At 39.3% G+C, this 15,707-nt stretch overlaps 1 long non-coding RNA gene across 1 annotated transcript in view; it reads right to left on the bottom strand.

The window, feature by feature from the left end:
- Nucleotides 1-12,894: 12,894 nt before the first annotated feature.
- The window catches only part of LOC134298347 (uncharacterized), a 29,544-nt gene continuing 26,731 nt past the window's right edge, over nucleotides 12,895-15,707 (bottom strand). Inside the window, exon 3 of the long non-coding RNA XR_010005375.1 lies at nucleotides 12,895-14,615. This is a non-coding gene — a long non-coding RNA (uncharacterized LOC134298347). The remainder of the gene's footprint in view (nucleotides 14,616-15,707) is intronic.

Below are 15,707 nucleotides of genomic sequence, written 5' to 3' on the forward strand. Positions count from 1 at the left end.
AACATATATCTTTTTTAAAAAGAGGGGGGTGTATTTTACTTAACTTGTTATTGAAAAATGTACACAAACCCTTAACAGAGACCGCATCAGGTTTTGCTAGATGAGAATCAGGATAAGAAGGAAGTAAGACAGTAAGGGTCTAGTGGCTGAACCCATGCAAAATTAAATTGCTAGGCCACTATGTATTTCAAGAATGTTTAATCAAAATTATTTTATTATGATTACACTGATTTTATATCATCAAAAATCAAAGAAGCAGCAAAGTGACTTGGCATGTAAAGGGATTTTGTTTGCATAACCAGAGTACAGACATTTTTATTTATAGATATTTATCCTGCCACATGCTTCTATGAAGGTCTTGAGACAGGATATTTTCCAATGCTATACTAAAAATATCCACCCCAAATACCTCAGATTTCATTTTAAATTAAAACCTGTAGCCAGTTAGAGTATGTAGTATTCACATTCTCAATCTTGTAGATATATATCATTTCAGCTTTGTTAGGAATTCCGCCAAATTTTATTACTCACTGAGATGCTTCCCCAAATTGTCCCAGACCTCACTTTGTGAACACACAAAAATCTCAGCTCCCCTTCTTGTTGCTTTGGAACAAGGATGGCTTCCTCTAGCATTGATGCTGCCTCGAGTCCCAGCTTGATTTCTTGTCCATCAGTAGGTTTTGTCCCTTTCTACTGTCTTAAAAGTCTTGGGCATGAATCTAACATCCCCTCAACACAGCATAAGTATCTGCATGCTAAGTTACACTATACTGAACCACTTATAAGACAGAGAAAGAGAGAGAGAGTTACTACAAAGACCATTATGATATTGAGAAACCAGACCTCAAAGTATAAAATGTACAAAATTATATAAAATAGAAGTCACAACTCCTCTAGGACCTAGAAAGCATGCTCACCCATCGTCTTACATTCCTATTTTGTGCGAATTATCTCTGGAATCGGATCACACCCAAACTCCATTCCTCTAATTTCCATAATCCCCTCACAATGAACTGGGAAACATGAGGGGAACACATAATGAATTTGCATTAGAATTTCTGGATTTGCTTACTGACTTCCTTGATGTTATCTAAGATATTAGTGGGAATGGCTTGGCTCCCATTCCTCAAAGTAGCCTCACCTATTGAAATGAACATCATCCCCAAGCATCCATTGTATACTTTCAACTAACCCTATTGTTTCCACCATAGTCAGTCCATTAAGCTCATCAAGGGCTCATTGCCTAATGCTATATCACACTCCTTTCAGATCACACCCCTTCTCAGAGGCAGATTGACACTTCAGATGTCAATTAAACAGATTGACACTTCAAATGCTCCAGTGACAGTTTATTGATTTTCCTGCCACCACAAAAAGCCAACCAGCGATGACATCTGACTGATTCCTGAGCCAATCAGGATGCGGATCCTAGCTGGACAGTTTCTGAGCCAATCAGAAGCTGGTACAGATTTCTTGAATAGCTGTCAACTGAAATAAAAATGTTCTGTATTTGAGACATGTCAGTACTTTGCAATTGCGGTATGTCAGTACTTTGGAGTGCTATCTCAGTTAACATCCTCTTTAGCCACTGAAAATAAAACTTCTGCTTTTGCCTTCTACCCATCTGTGTCTCATTCGACCTTCTGGGAAGCTAGGCACTCCCGCGATTTAGCAAAGCTACCTGAAACGACTTGAACAATCATTCCATACTTATCAACAAGGCAGGATCAGAAAAGCATCTGGCTATCTGTATTCAGATGTACCAAAATCTACAGGGATTTTCTGGGGGTTTCAATAGCAAACTAAACTATGTGGAAGAGTTTGGAAGGGGGCTTTAGTGTTACATTTACCCTCGAAAGTGACCCTACCACCTCTCTTCAACTTCCCCCATATAATGATGGAGGTACTTTTAGTCCAATGGAGGAAACTGAAGGGGCAATCCTGGACATGCAGTGCAGCCCTGGGACTGCTGTCCAAAGAGCCCCAGGTAACTATTGTCTCTTTTTCTGGCTTTTGGGGTATTTTTAGTGATAAGAACATTTATTTTGGCTCTTGCTACTGCTTTCTGTCTTTTTTTCTTTTTAAAGATACTTCAAATGTATATTTTGGCTTGAAATTGTGTGTTTCACAGAGTAGTTACCTATATAAGATGATGAAAAGAGACACTAAGAGAGAGTTGAATATGGGAACTCAAAAGAATCTAGATGGCACATAGAACAGAGGTCGTGAACACTGCCATAAATGCCACATTTTGGATGCTGTGCTAGCAGCTACAATTTCTACCACAAAAGCAAATACAATTTGTCTACCTGCTCAAAAATGCAAGGAAAGTACTTCTTTCAGCAAAGTGACACCTGCACCGGAGAAACCAGAAATTATGTCTGTGAATGAAGTCAATGATTGCTTCGGCTTTGTACCTGTAAATGCTGTTGGGTCACCCTGAAATTCAAATAAAAGGGGGGGGGGGGAGGGAAGGCTGTATGTCAGCAAACTCTGCTTTTAAGCAAACTTTCATCAGACCACTTTGACCTGTTCTCTGTCTGCTTGTCAGAATTATTTGTTCTTTCATAGTGCCCAGAACAATTGCAGGGTAAAGGTTTGTTTACTCTTTTTGCATCCCATTCAAATCATTTGCTTTCATTGCTGTGTAAAGCTGTTCAAGGAGAATATGAGATGAAGATATAAATAATACTGACCAAAAATAACAACTGCACATTTAAACTAAACAGCAACACAATTTTAACAATTTATTTCCAATAAAACGAGGAAGCATGCCACAAGATCCATAAGAACTTGAAGCAAAGGATGCATCTATACTGTAGAATAAATGCAGTTTGACACCACATTTATTGACTCAATGCTATGGAATCATGAGTGTTGTAGTTTGGTGAGGCATTGGCAGTCTTTGACAGAGAAAGTTAAAGACTTTGGCCCCTTCGACACTGCCATATAAAATCCAGATTATCTGCTTTATACTGAATTATCTAGCATTGTAGACTCATATAATCCAGTTCAAAGTAGATAATCTTGATTTGATATGGCAGTGTAGATGGAGTCTTTGTAAAACTACAATACATGATCTCATCGCACTGAGCCAGGATAGTTAAAGTATTGTCAACCTATATTAATTCTACATGTCAGATACACCCAAAAAGACGTTTCGGTCACAAAATTTCAACTGATAATGCAATGATGACAATCAGTTACGCATATTGCCTTCTATTGCCATTTCCTTTTATTCATCCTTAAAATACAAAATATATTACATTAAATTTCTGTCTTATGTTGGGATGGCAAATGAATGGCTACAACATATTTAACTACACATCTAGTTAAATATGGAATAACAGCAGCAAAGAGTATTCAAGCCAGGAATTATTTCTTGTTCAGTAGGAGATCAATTGGGGATTTGGAATGAATTATCATCACTATTTCCATGATGTGACCCGCAGCTCTATATTAGAGATGTAAAAAGAATCATGGACAAAATGAGAGACTGTCAAAAAGTGTAGTAAAAATATAACTTTCCATGTTTATATATGCCTATAATTTGTTCACATTGCTCACTTCCTTCCCTTTTTTCACATTACAGGCCTAACATATACATTTTTCTCTCACATTGAAACAGCTTGGCACACAAAATCTTCCTGAAAAGACAATTACATCTTGTTTACCCACATATACTTTTGATTGTTAGGCTGGCAAAATATTTTACTTCATTTTATGGGGAAAAACAGTAGCTCTGAGCTTTCATAGGGTATAGTTCAACAGGAAACCTTATGAGTTTAGTAATTTCTACATTCTCTACAGCCTGAAGTCAAAAGAGCAAAAGAGAGCAAAAACCAGAATTGATATGCCTTTGTTTCATTCCAAGGAAATACTTGATTCCCCTTCCCTAACAGAAACGTAATTATTGGTGGGACAGGGAGCTGAAGATCATGTTAAAGATATGGAGAAAAGTAATAAATGTTCAGATCGAAGAATGGCATAAGGAAGTATGGAAATTGGCAATAAATGATAAGCTAACATGCAAATTAAAAGTTAAAAGTGAGATATGGGGAAAAAATGATTTTGAAGATGTATGGGGGAAATTTATTGAAAAAGGACTCCAAAAAAGGGATGGAGGGCTACTGCCTCAGGAAGGTTAGACAATACATAAGAAGTGGCTTGGGGTGGGACGGGGATACACAGTGGTGAAGAAATGTAGATGGACAAATGTTACATAATAGTAGATATATATCAACAGTAGATATAAAAGAACAATGCAAGTATTGTATGATGTATTATATATCTGTTATGTGATAAAAGTGATTATTGTATGGAAATTTTTAAATTCAATAAAAACTATTTTTTTTAAAAAGAAGATATGGATTTGCCATCCATTTGATACTAATGAAAAGGAATTAAACAATAATCTCCAAAGGTGACCCATTATTTCCAAGCTGCCACAAAACCCTTAAGACAAATGATAAATATAAACCTAAGTTTTCTGCTGAAGGACTGAGCATATAGAATATATTTTGTATTAGTGAAGGAATCACTTGCTTTCTTTAATAATCAATAAAATATTAATTCTCATATCTAAATGTTGGATAAAAAGTAGCATGTACAGAGTTTCTTATCAATAGGAAACAGGGGTATGGAAGCCATTTTTCATTCTGATCCCTGCAGACCCAACTATGCCCTTGCTCCTGGGGATCATCTATAGCAGCATAGAAGCCTTTCAAGGATTTGCAGTATGAAGAATTTCTTTCTTGCCCTTTCCTTCAGTACACAGCCTCGACTGAGTTCTGGTGCCTTTCATAAAAAGCCAATCTGGTACCAAGCCATTTTGTTTTGAAAGCTTGGATTTTTTACATCATTATGAAAATTTGTTTGACTAGAATTTTTTGGGTTTTTTTTTTACTGAAATACTAGGAGATTTACAAGAAGGTACAGTTATGATTGCTGCACATCTATGGGATTTAATCAACCATGGTATCCTTCTAGGTCAGCTTTCTGGGATGGATCCCAGGGGCACGGCTCTACAGTGGCTGTGTTCCTTCCTGGAGGGCCATTCCCAGTCGGTGAAGTGGGGGGACACCTGCTCGGACCTCTAACCTTTGGCCTGTGGAGTCCTGCAAGGTTCTATTCTGTCCCCATGCTTTTTAACATCTACATGAAACCGCTGGAAGAGGTCATCCGGAGTTTTGGAGTTCGGTGCCATCTCTACGCAGATGACACTCAACTCTACTATTCTTTTCCACCTAAATCCAAGGAAGCCCCTCGGATCCTGAACCAGTGCCTGGCTGCTGTGATGGGCTGTATGAGGGTAAACAAACTGAAGCTTAATCCTGACAAGACAGAGGTCCTCGAGGTCAGTTGCACATCAGATCGGGGTATAGGGTGGCAACCTATGCTTGATGGGGGTCACACTCCCCCTGAAGACACAGGTCCGCAGTCTGGGGGTCCTCCTGGACTTAGCACTGACACTTGATGCACAGGTGTTGGAAGTGGCCGGGAGGGCCTTTGCACAACTAAAACTTGTGCTCCAGCTGCGACCATACTTTGTGAAGTCTGACTTGGTCACAGTGGTCCATGCCTTAGTTGCCTCTAGCTTGGACTATTGCAACACGCTCTACGTGGGGCTGCCCTTGAAGACGGCCCGGAAACTACAATTGGTCCAACAATCAGCAGCCAGACTGCTAACCAGAGCAAATTACAAGGAGCTGTCTAACCTCCTGTTTAAGGAGCTCCATTGGCTACAGATCATTTTCCAGTCCCAATTCAAGGTGCAGGTTATCACCTACAAAACCCTGAATGGTTCAGGACCCACCTACCTTCGTGATCGTTTTTCCCCCTATGAACCTGCATGATCTCTGCAATCATCTGGGGAGGCTCTTCACTCGCTTCCTCCTCCATCACAAGCATGGCTTGTTGTGGTGAGGGAAAGGGCCTTTTCCATGGTGGCTCTCCAGCTCTGGAGATTAGGCAAGCACCCACCCTGTCAGCCTTTAGAAAAGAGTTCAAAACTTGGCTTTTCCAGTGCACCTTTGAATAATCAGTCCCCATGACAGGCCCCATCTAAACAAAAATCGCTATATTTTGCACTTTATTCTGCTCCTCTGTTGGAAATAACTTGACTTCCTACCCCACATGGACTTGACCAGATGGTCAACACCAAAATCAGATTGACTACATCCTTTGCAACCAAAGGTGGTGGACATCCGTCCAGTCGGTGAAAACAAGACCTGGAGCTGACTGTAGTTCAGATCACGAATTTCTTATTGCACAATTTAGAATCAAATTGAGAATGGGGAAAATACACAGACCAATTAGATATGATCTCACAAATATTCCTAGTGAATATGCAGTGGAGGTGAAGAATAGATTTCAGGAACTAGATTTAATAAATAGAGTCCCAGAAGAACTATGGACAGAAGCTCACAACATTGTTAAGGAAGCGGGAACAAAGTACGTCCCAAGAAAAAGAAAACCAAGAAGGCAAAGTGGTTGTCTGCTGAGACACTGGAAATAGCCCAAGAAAGAAGGAAGGCAAAAGGTAACAGTGATAAAGGGAAACATGCCCAATTAAATGCACAATTCCAGAGGTTAGCCAAGAGAGACACGGAACTATTTTTAAACAAGCAATGCATGGAAGTGGAAGAAGACAATAGAATAGGCATGCTCAAAAACAAAGATGGCAGGGACCTAACAGAAGCTGAAGAGATCAAGAAAAGGTGGCGAGAATATACAGAAGATCTGTATAGGAAGGATAATAATTTAGAGGATAGCTTTGACAGTGTGTTGAGTGAACTACAACCAGACATCCTGATGAGTGAGGTTGAATGGGCCTTAAGAAGCATTGCTAATAACAAGGCAGCAGGAGATGATGGGATCAAAAAAGGGAAACGCTAAAGAATGCTCAAACTTCCGTACAGTGGCACTTATCTCCCATGCCAGTAAGGTCCCCAGCTCTAGGGCTCACAGCTTAAGAGGAGGTGCCAACAAAATGCTTCCACTCCTCCGTTAGTGCATGAATTCCCTACAAGTATATAAGATCTGTACAGGGCCTGATATGACACCCGAAGAAGCTAATAGGTAGAGCTACAATAAACTTTAATGCTCTTGAGTGTGTAACTATAGATACCGCAAGGTGAATCATTCCTTTCTACCTGGTGTAGACTAAAATATCACTGTGATGTATTTTAGCATCAATGTGTTTCTGTATTTAAGGTGTTCCATTATCCAAGTAAGGATTATTCTGACTTTAGTTACTAGCGGAGCTTTCATGTTGCTGCTTGCTAGCTGGTTCAGCTCAAGCTTGCGTCCTGTTTAATCGACATAGCCACTTTCACTCCTTATATGAATGCCATTTTCCAGCATTATACTAACTCAGCCTTCTCTATTCAATTGGAATTGCACACTCTCATCCATTGTATTAGGTTAGCACCTCCTTACCTATAATAAGTCTGAAAAAATACATATCAAGGCTTCCTTCATCAAATGGAGCTTTTCAATGACTTATTAAAAGAACCCCTGTGGTATTAGAAAATGCAGGGTTACTGTCATCTGGCTAAAAGATCCTTTTGGAAAGCCTTCATTTTCATGTGTGTAAAAAGGCAATTTCTTGACTAAACTCTTTGATTCTGGTCTGAATGAAATCAAGTTTTTCAAAACTTTTTCCCCCAGCTGCCCCCAAAGGATCACTTCTGTGCTATGGGATGTAAAGGACTATGAAGCTTTTGCATAGCTCCTCTTCAATGAGCGCATAGAAAATGATCATTACTACTCACCACCAGTTTTTTAAAATGAAATTGAATAAAATCAGGTGAGAGGAAAGTAGGAGCTGCATCCTTCTTAATCATGAACAGCTAAAGTAAAAAGAAGCCCTCTAGAGAAACCTAGCTCCATGATTACCTTCTCTGTAATGAGGTTAATATGTACTGTGGCAGGAGAGTTCCCAATTAATGAGAAATAGATAGAGATGGGGAGAGAAGCAGTGAAATTATTCCCCATGTTAATCTGTTAGCCATGAGGTATCTCATTCTGGCTGCCAAAGAAAATATTAGAATGATGCACAACTTGGCAGATGTTAGATTCTGAAACCTAGAGAGTAGAGGGAAAAATCAGGCTGCAGTTTGCAGAATTTCCCGGTCAGTACAGTCAGTGGTTATGCCAGTTGGGGAAGTCTGGGAGCTATAGTCCAAAAAAGTAACTTCTTAAAATGTCTACTAAAACCTAAGGAATTTCATCGATGTCTGCAGGTGCAGCTACACTGTAGAATTAATGCAGTTTAATACCTCTTTAATTGCAATAGCATAAATGCTATAGAATCCTGGGAAATGTTTTGTGAGATACCAACACCTTTTTAGAAGAGAAGACTAAAGACCTCGTAAAACTGCAAGTCCCACAATTCCATAGCATTGAGCCATGGCAATTCAAGTAGTGTCCAACTGCATTAATTTTACAGTGTATATGCATCCTGCTTCATATTCCTACAGGTAATATCCAGAGAATCATTTTATAGGGTCATACTTTTCTCCACACATACACTGCTGAACACTGTCTTATATTAATTGGCTTTTATCCCAGAGGTTAATAAATGTGTTCCTAACCTGGGGACATTTCTTCATGAAGCTGCAATCATGCCAGAGAGTGAGACTAAGACAATCAGAAGCAGGCTCCCCATCATAATTCCTCATCCCAGCCTCACTTGCTGATGGAAAGGGAACTAGAAACACCATCCTCCTTCCATCCCAATTGGCAACTGAACAGACCTTTATTTAATGTGGTTGAATGGGAAGCTAGTTTTATAATAGGGCTGGGACATCTTGGCCTAATTTCATCCAGTGCTCAGCATTCCCCAACTCAACAAATACTCTTGGATTCATGTCTATAATATGCAAAGCTTTGGAACTATGGATCTCTGAAAATGCCTTCCAGATTATCCAAACTACCCCAGAAGGAAATTGATATGGCCTGCAAGGTAGACAAAAGCAACCAGCACAGCTACTTGGTCCCAGTGGCTGGTGAAAGGCCAAAACTTCCAGCCAATGGGCCAAAATATAACCAATTTCTGCTTTTGTCAAATTTGGGAAGCAAAGGGCCAGAAGAGTTAAACTCCTACATCCTTGTAATTTCATGCTTTTAGTGTGTGTGTGAAGTGTGTGTTTATATACACACATTATACACACACACACACACACACACACACACACACACACACACACACACACACACACACATATATATATATATATATATATATATATATATATATATATAGAGAGAGAGAGAGAGAGAGAGAGAGAGAGAGAGAGAGAGAGATTTTTATTTATCATCTCAGAAGCGAACCAAGGCTACAAGTTGTAATGTATTTGAAAACACAAACAAAGTTAAAAAATTGACATTATACTAAATATCCTTTGACCAGTAGCTGGCCACATGGAATGCCTCTGGTATTGCTATAAGTAATTCCTCCATTGTGCATGTGGCAGGGCTCAGTCTGTATTGTAGTAGGTGGTCTGTGGTTTGCTCTTCTGCACACTCGCATGTTGTGGACTCCACTTTGTAGCCCCATTTCTTAAGGTTGGCTCTGCATCTTGTGGTGCCAGAGCTGTTCAGCACCTTCCAAGTCACCAAGTCTTCTGTGTGCCCAGGAGGGAGTCTCTCATCCGGTGTTCAGAGGGAGAGACAGACAGACAGACAGACAGAGACAGAGACACACATACAAAGTATGGATGTGAGAATCTGTCTCCAACAGACTTTGGAGAACAAAATCAGTCCTGGAGGCTGCATGTGATCCCTAAGCTGACTTTCCCCCATTCTTGCTTTAATATGGGTCTAACATCCCTTGATCAAACCTGTGTTTCCCAGACATGAGTGCTCAAGTACTATTAGACAAATGGTCAAGGGAGTCTTGGAGCTACAGTCCAAAAATACCTGAAGACTCAAAAATTGGAGCCTGTTACTTAAAATGCTGTCATATTTTTAAGGTTTTGTTTCTTAGATGCTAAAAGGAAAACATTTTTTCTCAGTGGCGGAAGATGTAGTTGAGACAGCCTTAAAGCTTTTAAAGCCTCTTAACGACTAACTTGCAAATATATGGATTGTTTTATTTGGTGAATACTTCTTGAGGCTTGATCTAGTAGCCTAGTCACTTGTCTTTTCCCCCCCTTTATTCATTCTCTCACTCTCTCTCTCTCATTCCCCAGGTGTCTACACTGGCTTTCCAAAATCTACTTTAATGCACCTGCCTTTTCTGAGCTTCATTAACATACTGCATTTGTTACTTTCTCTTCAGAGGCTATCCAGGTATCCGAATATGCTCTAACATAATTCTCTTTTATATCTTCCCATACATTTCCCATAGGTGAATGGGAATTTATAGATGGAGTTGCTGATGTGCTTTCATGTAAAGCAGATTTTCTTTTACTGTGATACATTTCATATCTCACTTTCTTCCTTTTCGCTGTCAGTCAGTAACTACTAGGCATCTTGAAGATGAGATGCCCTGGGCTTTTTTTTCAAGTGACATTTCTTTATAGATTGCATGGCAAGAATATAATGAAAGGTTGTAGGCTAAGGAGATTCCAGTGGCATTCAAATTACACAATTGTAACAGTGGGCTGAAGCAAAACTTGAATATGTCCTGCTGCTAGAGCGGTGAACAATTTATTTGCTATGTCTAAGGTCAGTTGGTACAGAAGCAAAAGATCAAAAACCATGATAAATTTTCTGGTTTTCCTGTTGTTTGATATTAATATTGATTTTAACCTCATGGTCCACTGTTAGATCAACTATACTCTTTACTTCAATCAAGGCTTCAAGTAAGTAGACCTTATATTATGGATATAAAAATCCATACTCTTTCTCAATGGGAAGGACCATTTTGACTTTTTGAGACACCTTGTTTTCCGTCCAGTTTTGCCATAGCATCAGAGAATAACAGCTAGAACTATTTTCATGGGATTTGGAGAGCGATCTGTGATTATTATTATTTGCACAAGTTAATGTTTACTTAAGGGGTATTTCTGCAGATTTTTTTACTCTAAATACAATATTCTGTGCAAAAACGTGTTTGTGCAAAAGTATGTTTTTCAGATATTTCAGTGATTTTGCATTTAAAAGCCTCACAAAATTTTCACAGAAAAGCCCCAACAGGCAAAAAAAAATCCCTAACACTTCAAAATGCCAAAAAAAAAAAAAAACTGTTCCAATTTTGCTTAGCAGGGAAAATAAATAAATGACTGCATAAAACATATAAATTACTTGATAGGTATGATTTAGTTTGTGAGTTTTTTCCCAATTCTGTGTTTATTGATGAAATTAATAAAATCCTTACAGTACAACTATTTTGACCATATCTTGGAATATGTGGTTCTTGTCTCACCTAAGACTTTGGTATACAATTCACGTGGTCTGAAATCTGTTCATGGACATAGCTATGGACTTCATCCCATTGCTTCTAGGCTGTGTTTCCATGCACTTTGGAAACAGAGCCCCATGGGAGTCCCACAGAGGCCATCACATGATATAAGGACACTTTCAATGGGACTCCATGGGGCTCTGTTTGCACAATGCATGGAAACAGAAACTAAATGTCATCTTCAAGAGTCAGCTGTTACCCAACTCCAAACCGCAGAAACCTGAAAAAAAGCAGGCATTGGCGCAATAATGATGTGGGATGACTGCCATCCCAGAAAATGGGGAAAGATGGAACAGGGTAAGATGCTTCCCTTCATTTTTCCTCCCTTTCTACTGCTTTCCCACTGCTCATGGAGTGAGGTTTTATGACCAGTACAAAATCTTCTAAGGGCCCTTTTACAGACCCAAAACTCATAACACCTCAGGTTAACCCAGATTAATCCAAAGTAAACTGGGATTTCCCAGTTTACTTTGATTAACTAAACACTTCAATAGATCCGGACCTTACTGACAGGTCCAGATCTGTTGAGGTGCTGAGCCTGTGGTGATTGACTCCTGGGACCAGGTTCCATGATCCCAGCTCTCAATCCCCATTGACATCCCAGTTCTTCGGGCTCTAAGGAGTGAGATGGCAATCCCATCCTCCTCTCCCAACCCCCCGTTTGCCCCGTAAACTTACCAGAGGGGCCTGACTCCATGCTTCTGATGCATCAAAATGATGCATTAGGGGCTTTGGAGAGGGAGGAGCCTCTATACCCCTCCCAGTCCCTCTTAGGATTTGGGCCTGTGTAGAAGGCTCCTAATTCTCATCTCCACAGTTATAGGCAACAGCATTCTGCCTACGCACCAGGTATTATTACCCCATTCAGTTCAATTTCCTTCTTCCATAATCCCATAATAGAAGGGTGAGTATGTGGTCCATTTCTAAATCCTGGCATGACAATAAGAAAAAAGTTTGCTTTTTGAGAAATTCAATTTTGTGTTGTCATTAATTTGTCCACTGTAGATAGTGAAAGTACTACTTGAGAGTTGTTGGGGCAGGAGACAATAAAGAACTGAGTTGAAGGCTTACATGTACCCTTACCTTTGAAACAATTTATAAGAAATCTATAGTGAGGCTCAATGAACTCGCCCAGGAAATATTAATACAATTGTTTTGTGGGGTAACTATCTCCTATATGAGTTGTACCCAGGTGAACACAACAATACTTATTCTCTGTGAACTTGCACAAGACAAAAAAAATCCTGCCAGTAGGTGATATAATATTGCCACATGATTTGCTGTTTGGAAAGTTAAAGTCTACACTCAGTGTTTGTATTAGACACAAGTGTCCATAGTTGCTTGATATAATACCATGACTCTCCTATCTATATCATGACCTGGAGTCACTACAACCTATTTTTGTGAGAGCCAAAGTACATACTGTCTTTCCCACCAATACACAAATATAAGCTGAAATATAAACTGTTTGCTTTTCAAATTTCTAAAAAAGAGAAAGACCATTAGAATACATGAGTTCACTATCCAGTTGGAAAACTATATAGGCTTGCAAGAAGGAATGTATTGGGGCATTAGCAGTAGTATTGGTCCCTTTCTTTAAACTTGCATTCGTTACCACAGTTCTGTATCTTATGTTACAAAATTGTTCATTGTTGGCTTCTACTGAAATAAATGGCATTTTCCAAAAACGCAAAGAAGTATTGGCTTGATAACATTACGAATCTGACAATACTAATCTGACAATGGGATACTGCCTTTCTGAGAAATAACTTCTGCCACCACTAGTTCTTCTCCTCCCAGCAATCATCTTGCTGCTTTTTTGTTGTTATAGCTGGAAACTATACTTTGACAGGTGTATGGCCCCTTAAACAAGCTGATGTACCCCCAATCCTAGTGCCAAATTCAGCCATATCATCATGTTCCTGTCTGTCAAGAAGACAGAATTAAACCTGAATAAATAACACTTCTGCCACCAGCTCTTGATGCTTCTATCTCAAGCAATGTTCATCTTTCTACATTTTATATTATGTCTTCTAAATTAATTTAAAATATACTTTGCTATAAATATATTTGAATATCATTGATATAACATCAGATAAATTTAAAATGTAAACCTGTATGCACCCACACTAAATAGCTATAGCACCTTAATAATTCTTCATGCTGTGGAATACTAGAATTTATAGTATGGAGAGAGATTTAGAATTCTCTTTTATAGTAGATCCCAACTATTGGTCCTCCGGATGTTCAGCAATATAATCAATGATCAGGAATTCTGGAGGCTGGCATTTCAAACATCTGGGGGACTTAAAGTTGAGAACCACTGTTCTACTAGAAAGCTTTACCGTTGTCATTCAAGAAAGTGATACCAAAGTTTCCTAGTGGAGATGATTATTATCTCCTCAAGCTACAAATCCCAGAATTCTACAAGACAGAACCATTACTGTTAAAGGTTGGGGGGTCAAATTCCTATAATTTTGCAGTGGGCGTACAGCCTATGTTAATTGGCATTGTTTTAGTTCTTATCCAATTGATTTCCTAAAGCTGTAGTTGTAGTTGCATCTCCTTAAGAACAAGGTTGATTTAATCAGGCTGGTTGTGGTCAAAATAAGGCAACGTCTCAGCTGGCAAATAATAAGGTGGCACCAATTACCTTACTATCCATCCTAAGTCTCCCAATAATTTCATTCTGTTAATAGACAATATGGCTGTCTTGATTCTGCTTGATCTAAGATCCAACTGGTTTTTAACTCAGCTTCTATACATGGAATGGAGAATGGGTGTCATTTTGCCCTTTGCCTCACACAACTAAAAGTTGTGTGCTGGATCTTCGTTAAATACTATTGGACTTCTCCTTAAATTTAAAATACCCAGAATCAGGCCCGGATATATTGAGCATGGTGATTAGATCATGATATGAATGAACATAACAGTTTAAATAATAAATGTTATTTATTTACTTTCATTAACAAATTGTTTAGAATACTTTTTGATTTATTTTTTACTTTACAGCAACAGTCTTCTTTTCTTCTCCCCGGCCATTTTGTCAATTACTTTTTCTGGTTTGATAGTGATGTCCCGATGGATGGAAATCATTGCTAGTCACTAAGTCTTTGGTCTGTCAATAAACTTCTAGATACACTTTTCACTCTCTTCATGGTTGAAAACGATCTTTCCACATTGCATGTCGTTACTGGTAGAGTAGCTAAAAGTCAAAAGGAAATTTATTGACAGATAGTAGGTTTTGTCACGCATTTCCAACACTTTAAGTTCCTCAGTATCTTTCTTAATTGATGGTGTAATATTACACCACATTATGTACTCAGCCTTGATGGAAGCAAGTGCTGCATAATTTTCAAAGTATTCTGACAGTTGCTCTATATGGTGAACCTGCCGAAAGCCTGTTGCGGCCTCCGAATGGTCTGTGGTGTGGCGGCATCCGCTTTGGTGTCTGGGGTGTTGGTGCACTCCCCTTCCTTTCCTGGCACCAAAGACTGAAACCAGGGGCATCCAAAAGGAAAGAGAGTGCGCCGAGGGCCCAGGTGCGGACAAGGACGCCACTGTGCCACGTACCAGTAAGGCCTTCTCACAGACTACCCTGAGAATTCCAGGGGGACTGAAGCCCCTCAAGCCCCCTCCCCCCTCCCCAGCTACATGCCTGCCCAGAATTGTGTAGTATATGTGCTAATGAGATAAGGGCAACTGGTAAGACTTCTACCTATGTAAAGATGCATAGAATCCCACTATGATTTTGGCAATGCCATATGCCTGTTTCTGGTTATGCACAATAGGATTGAGCATTGTAAAAGTTACTTTTCTGGATAATTGTTGGCTAAGAATTTCTGGAAGTTGTGGGCCCCTAAATAACTTTTTCAAGATCTCATTCGGACTTTCATATAAGAGTGCATAGTAGGTGTTTCTAGAATGGGTCTGTTGTCTGACCTGTGATGTGGATTCACTCTCCCTATATTCATTATTTGTACTGCCAGAGAATTGAGTCTTGCTGTCCTGATATTGCAAATAGTGCTTTTATCAGTTGAGTCACTGTGACCTGTCACAGTGAGATCCAGAATATCCTATTTACTATTGTTCCCATGTGTACTCAGATTTAAATTGAACATGCAGCTTCGCACTACAGTAATACTTTGGCTTTCAAATATCTAATCATAAAGAGTTGCAGAGTGCCGTAGTGTGTTGCATACACAGTTCAATGCTCAATTATACCAGTTTTATAGCAGATTGCTAACATGTCCTTATGAGGCTGAGAGAAGGATATAGTGGATCCTCCATTATTTCA

This window comes from Anolis carolinensis, chromosome 4, assembly GCF_035594765.1.
Source record: "Anolis carolinensis isolate JA03-04 chromosome 4, rAnoCar3.1.pri, whole genome shotgun sequence".
Taxonomy (NCBI): domain Eukaryota; kingdom Metazoa; phylum Chordata; class Lepidosauria; order Squamata; family Dactyloidae; genus Anolis; species Anolis carolinensis.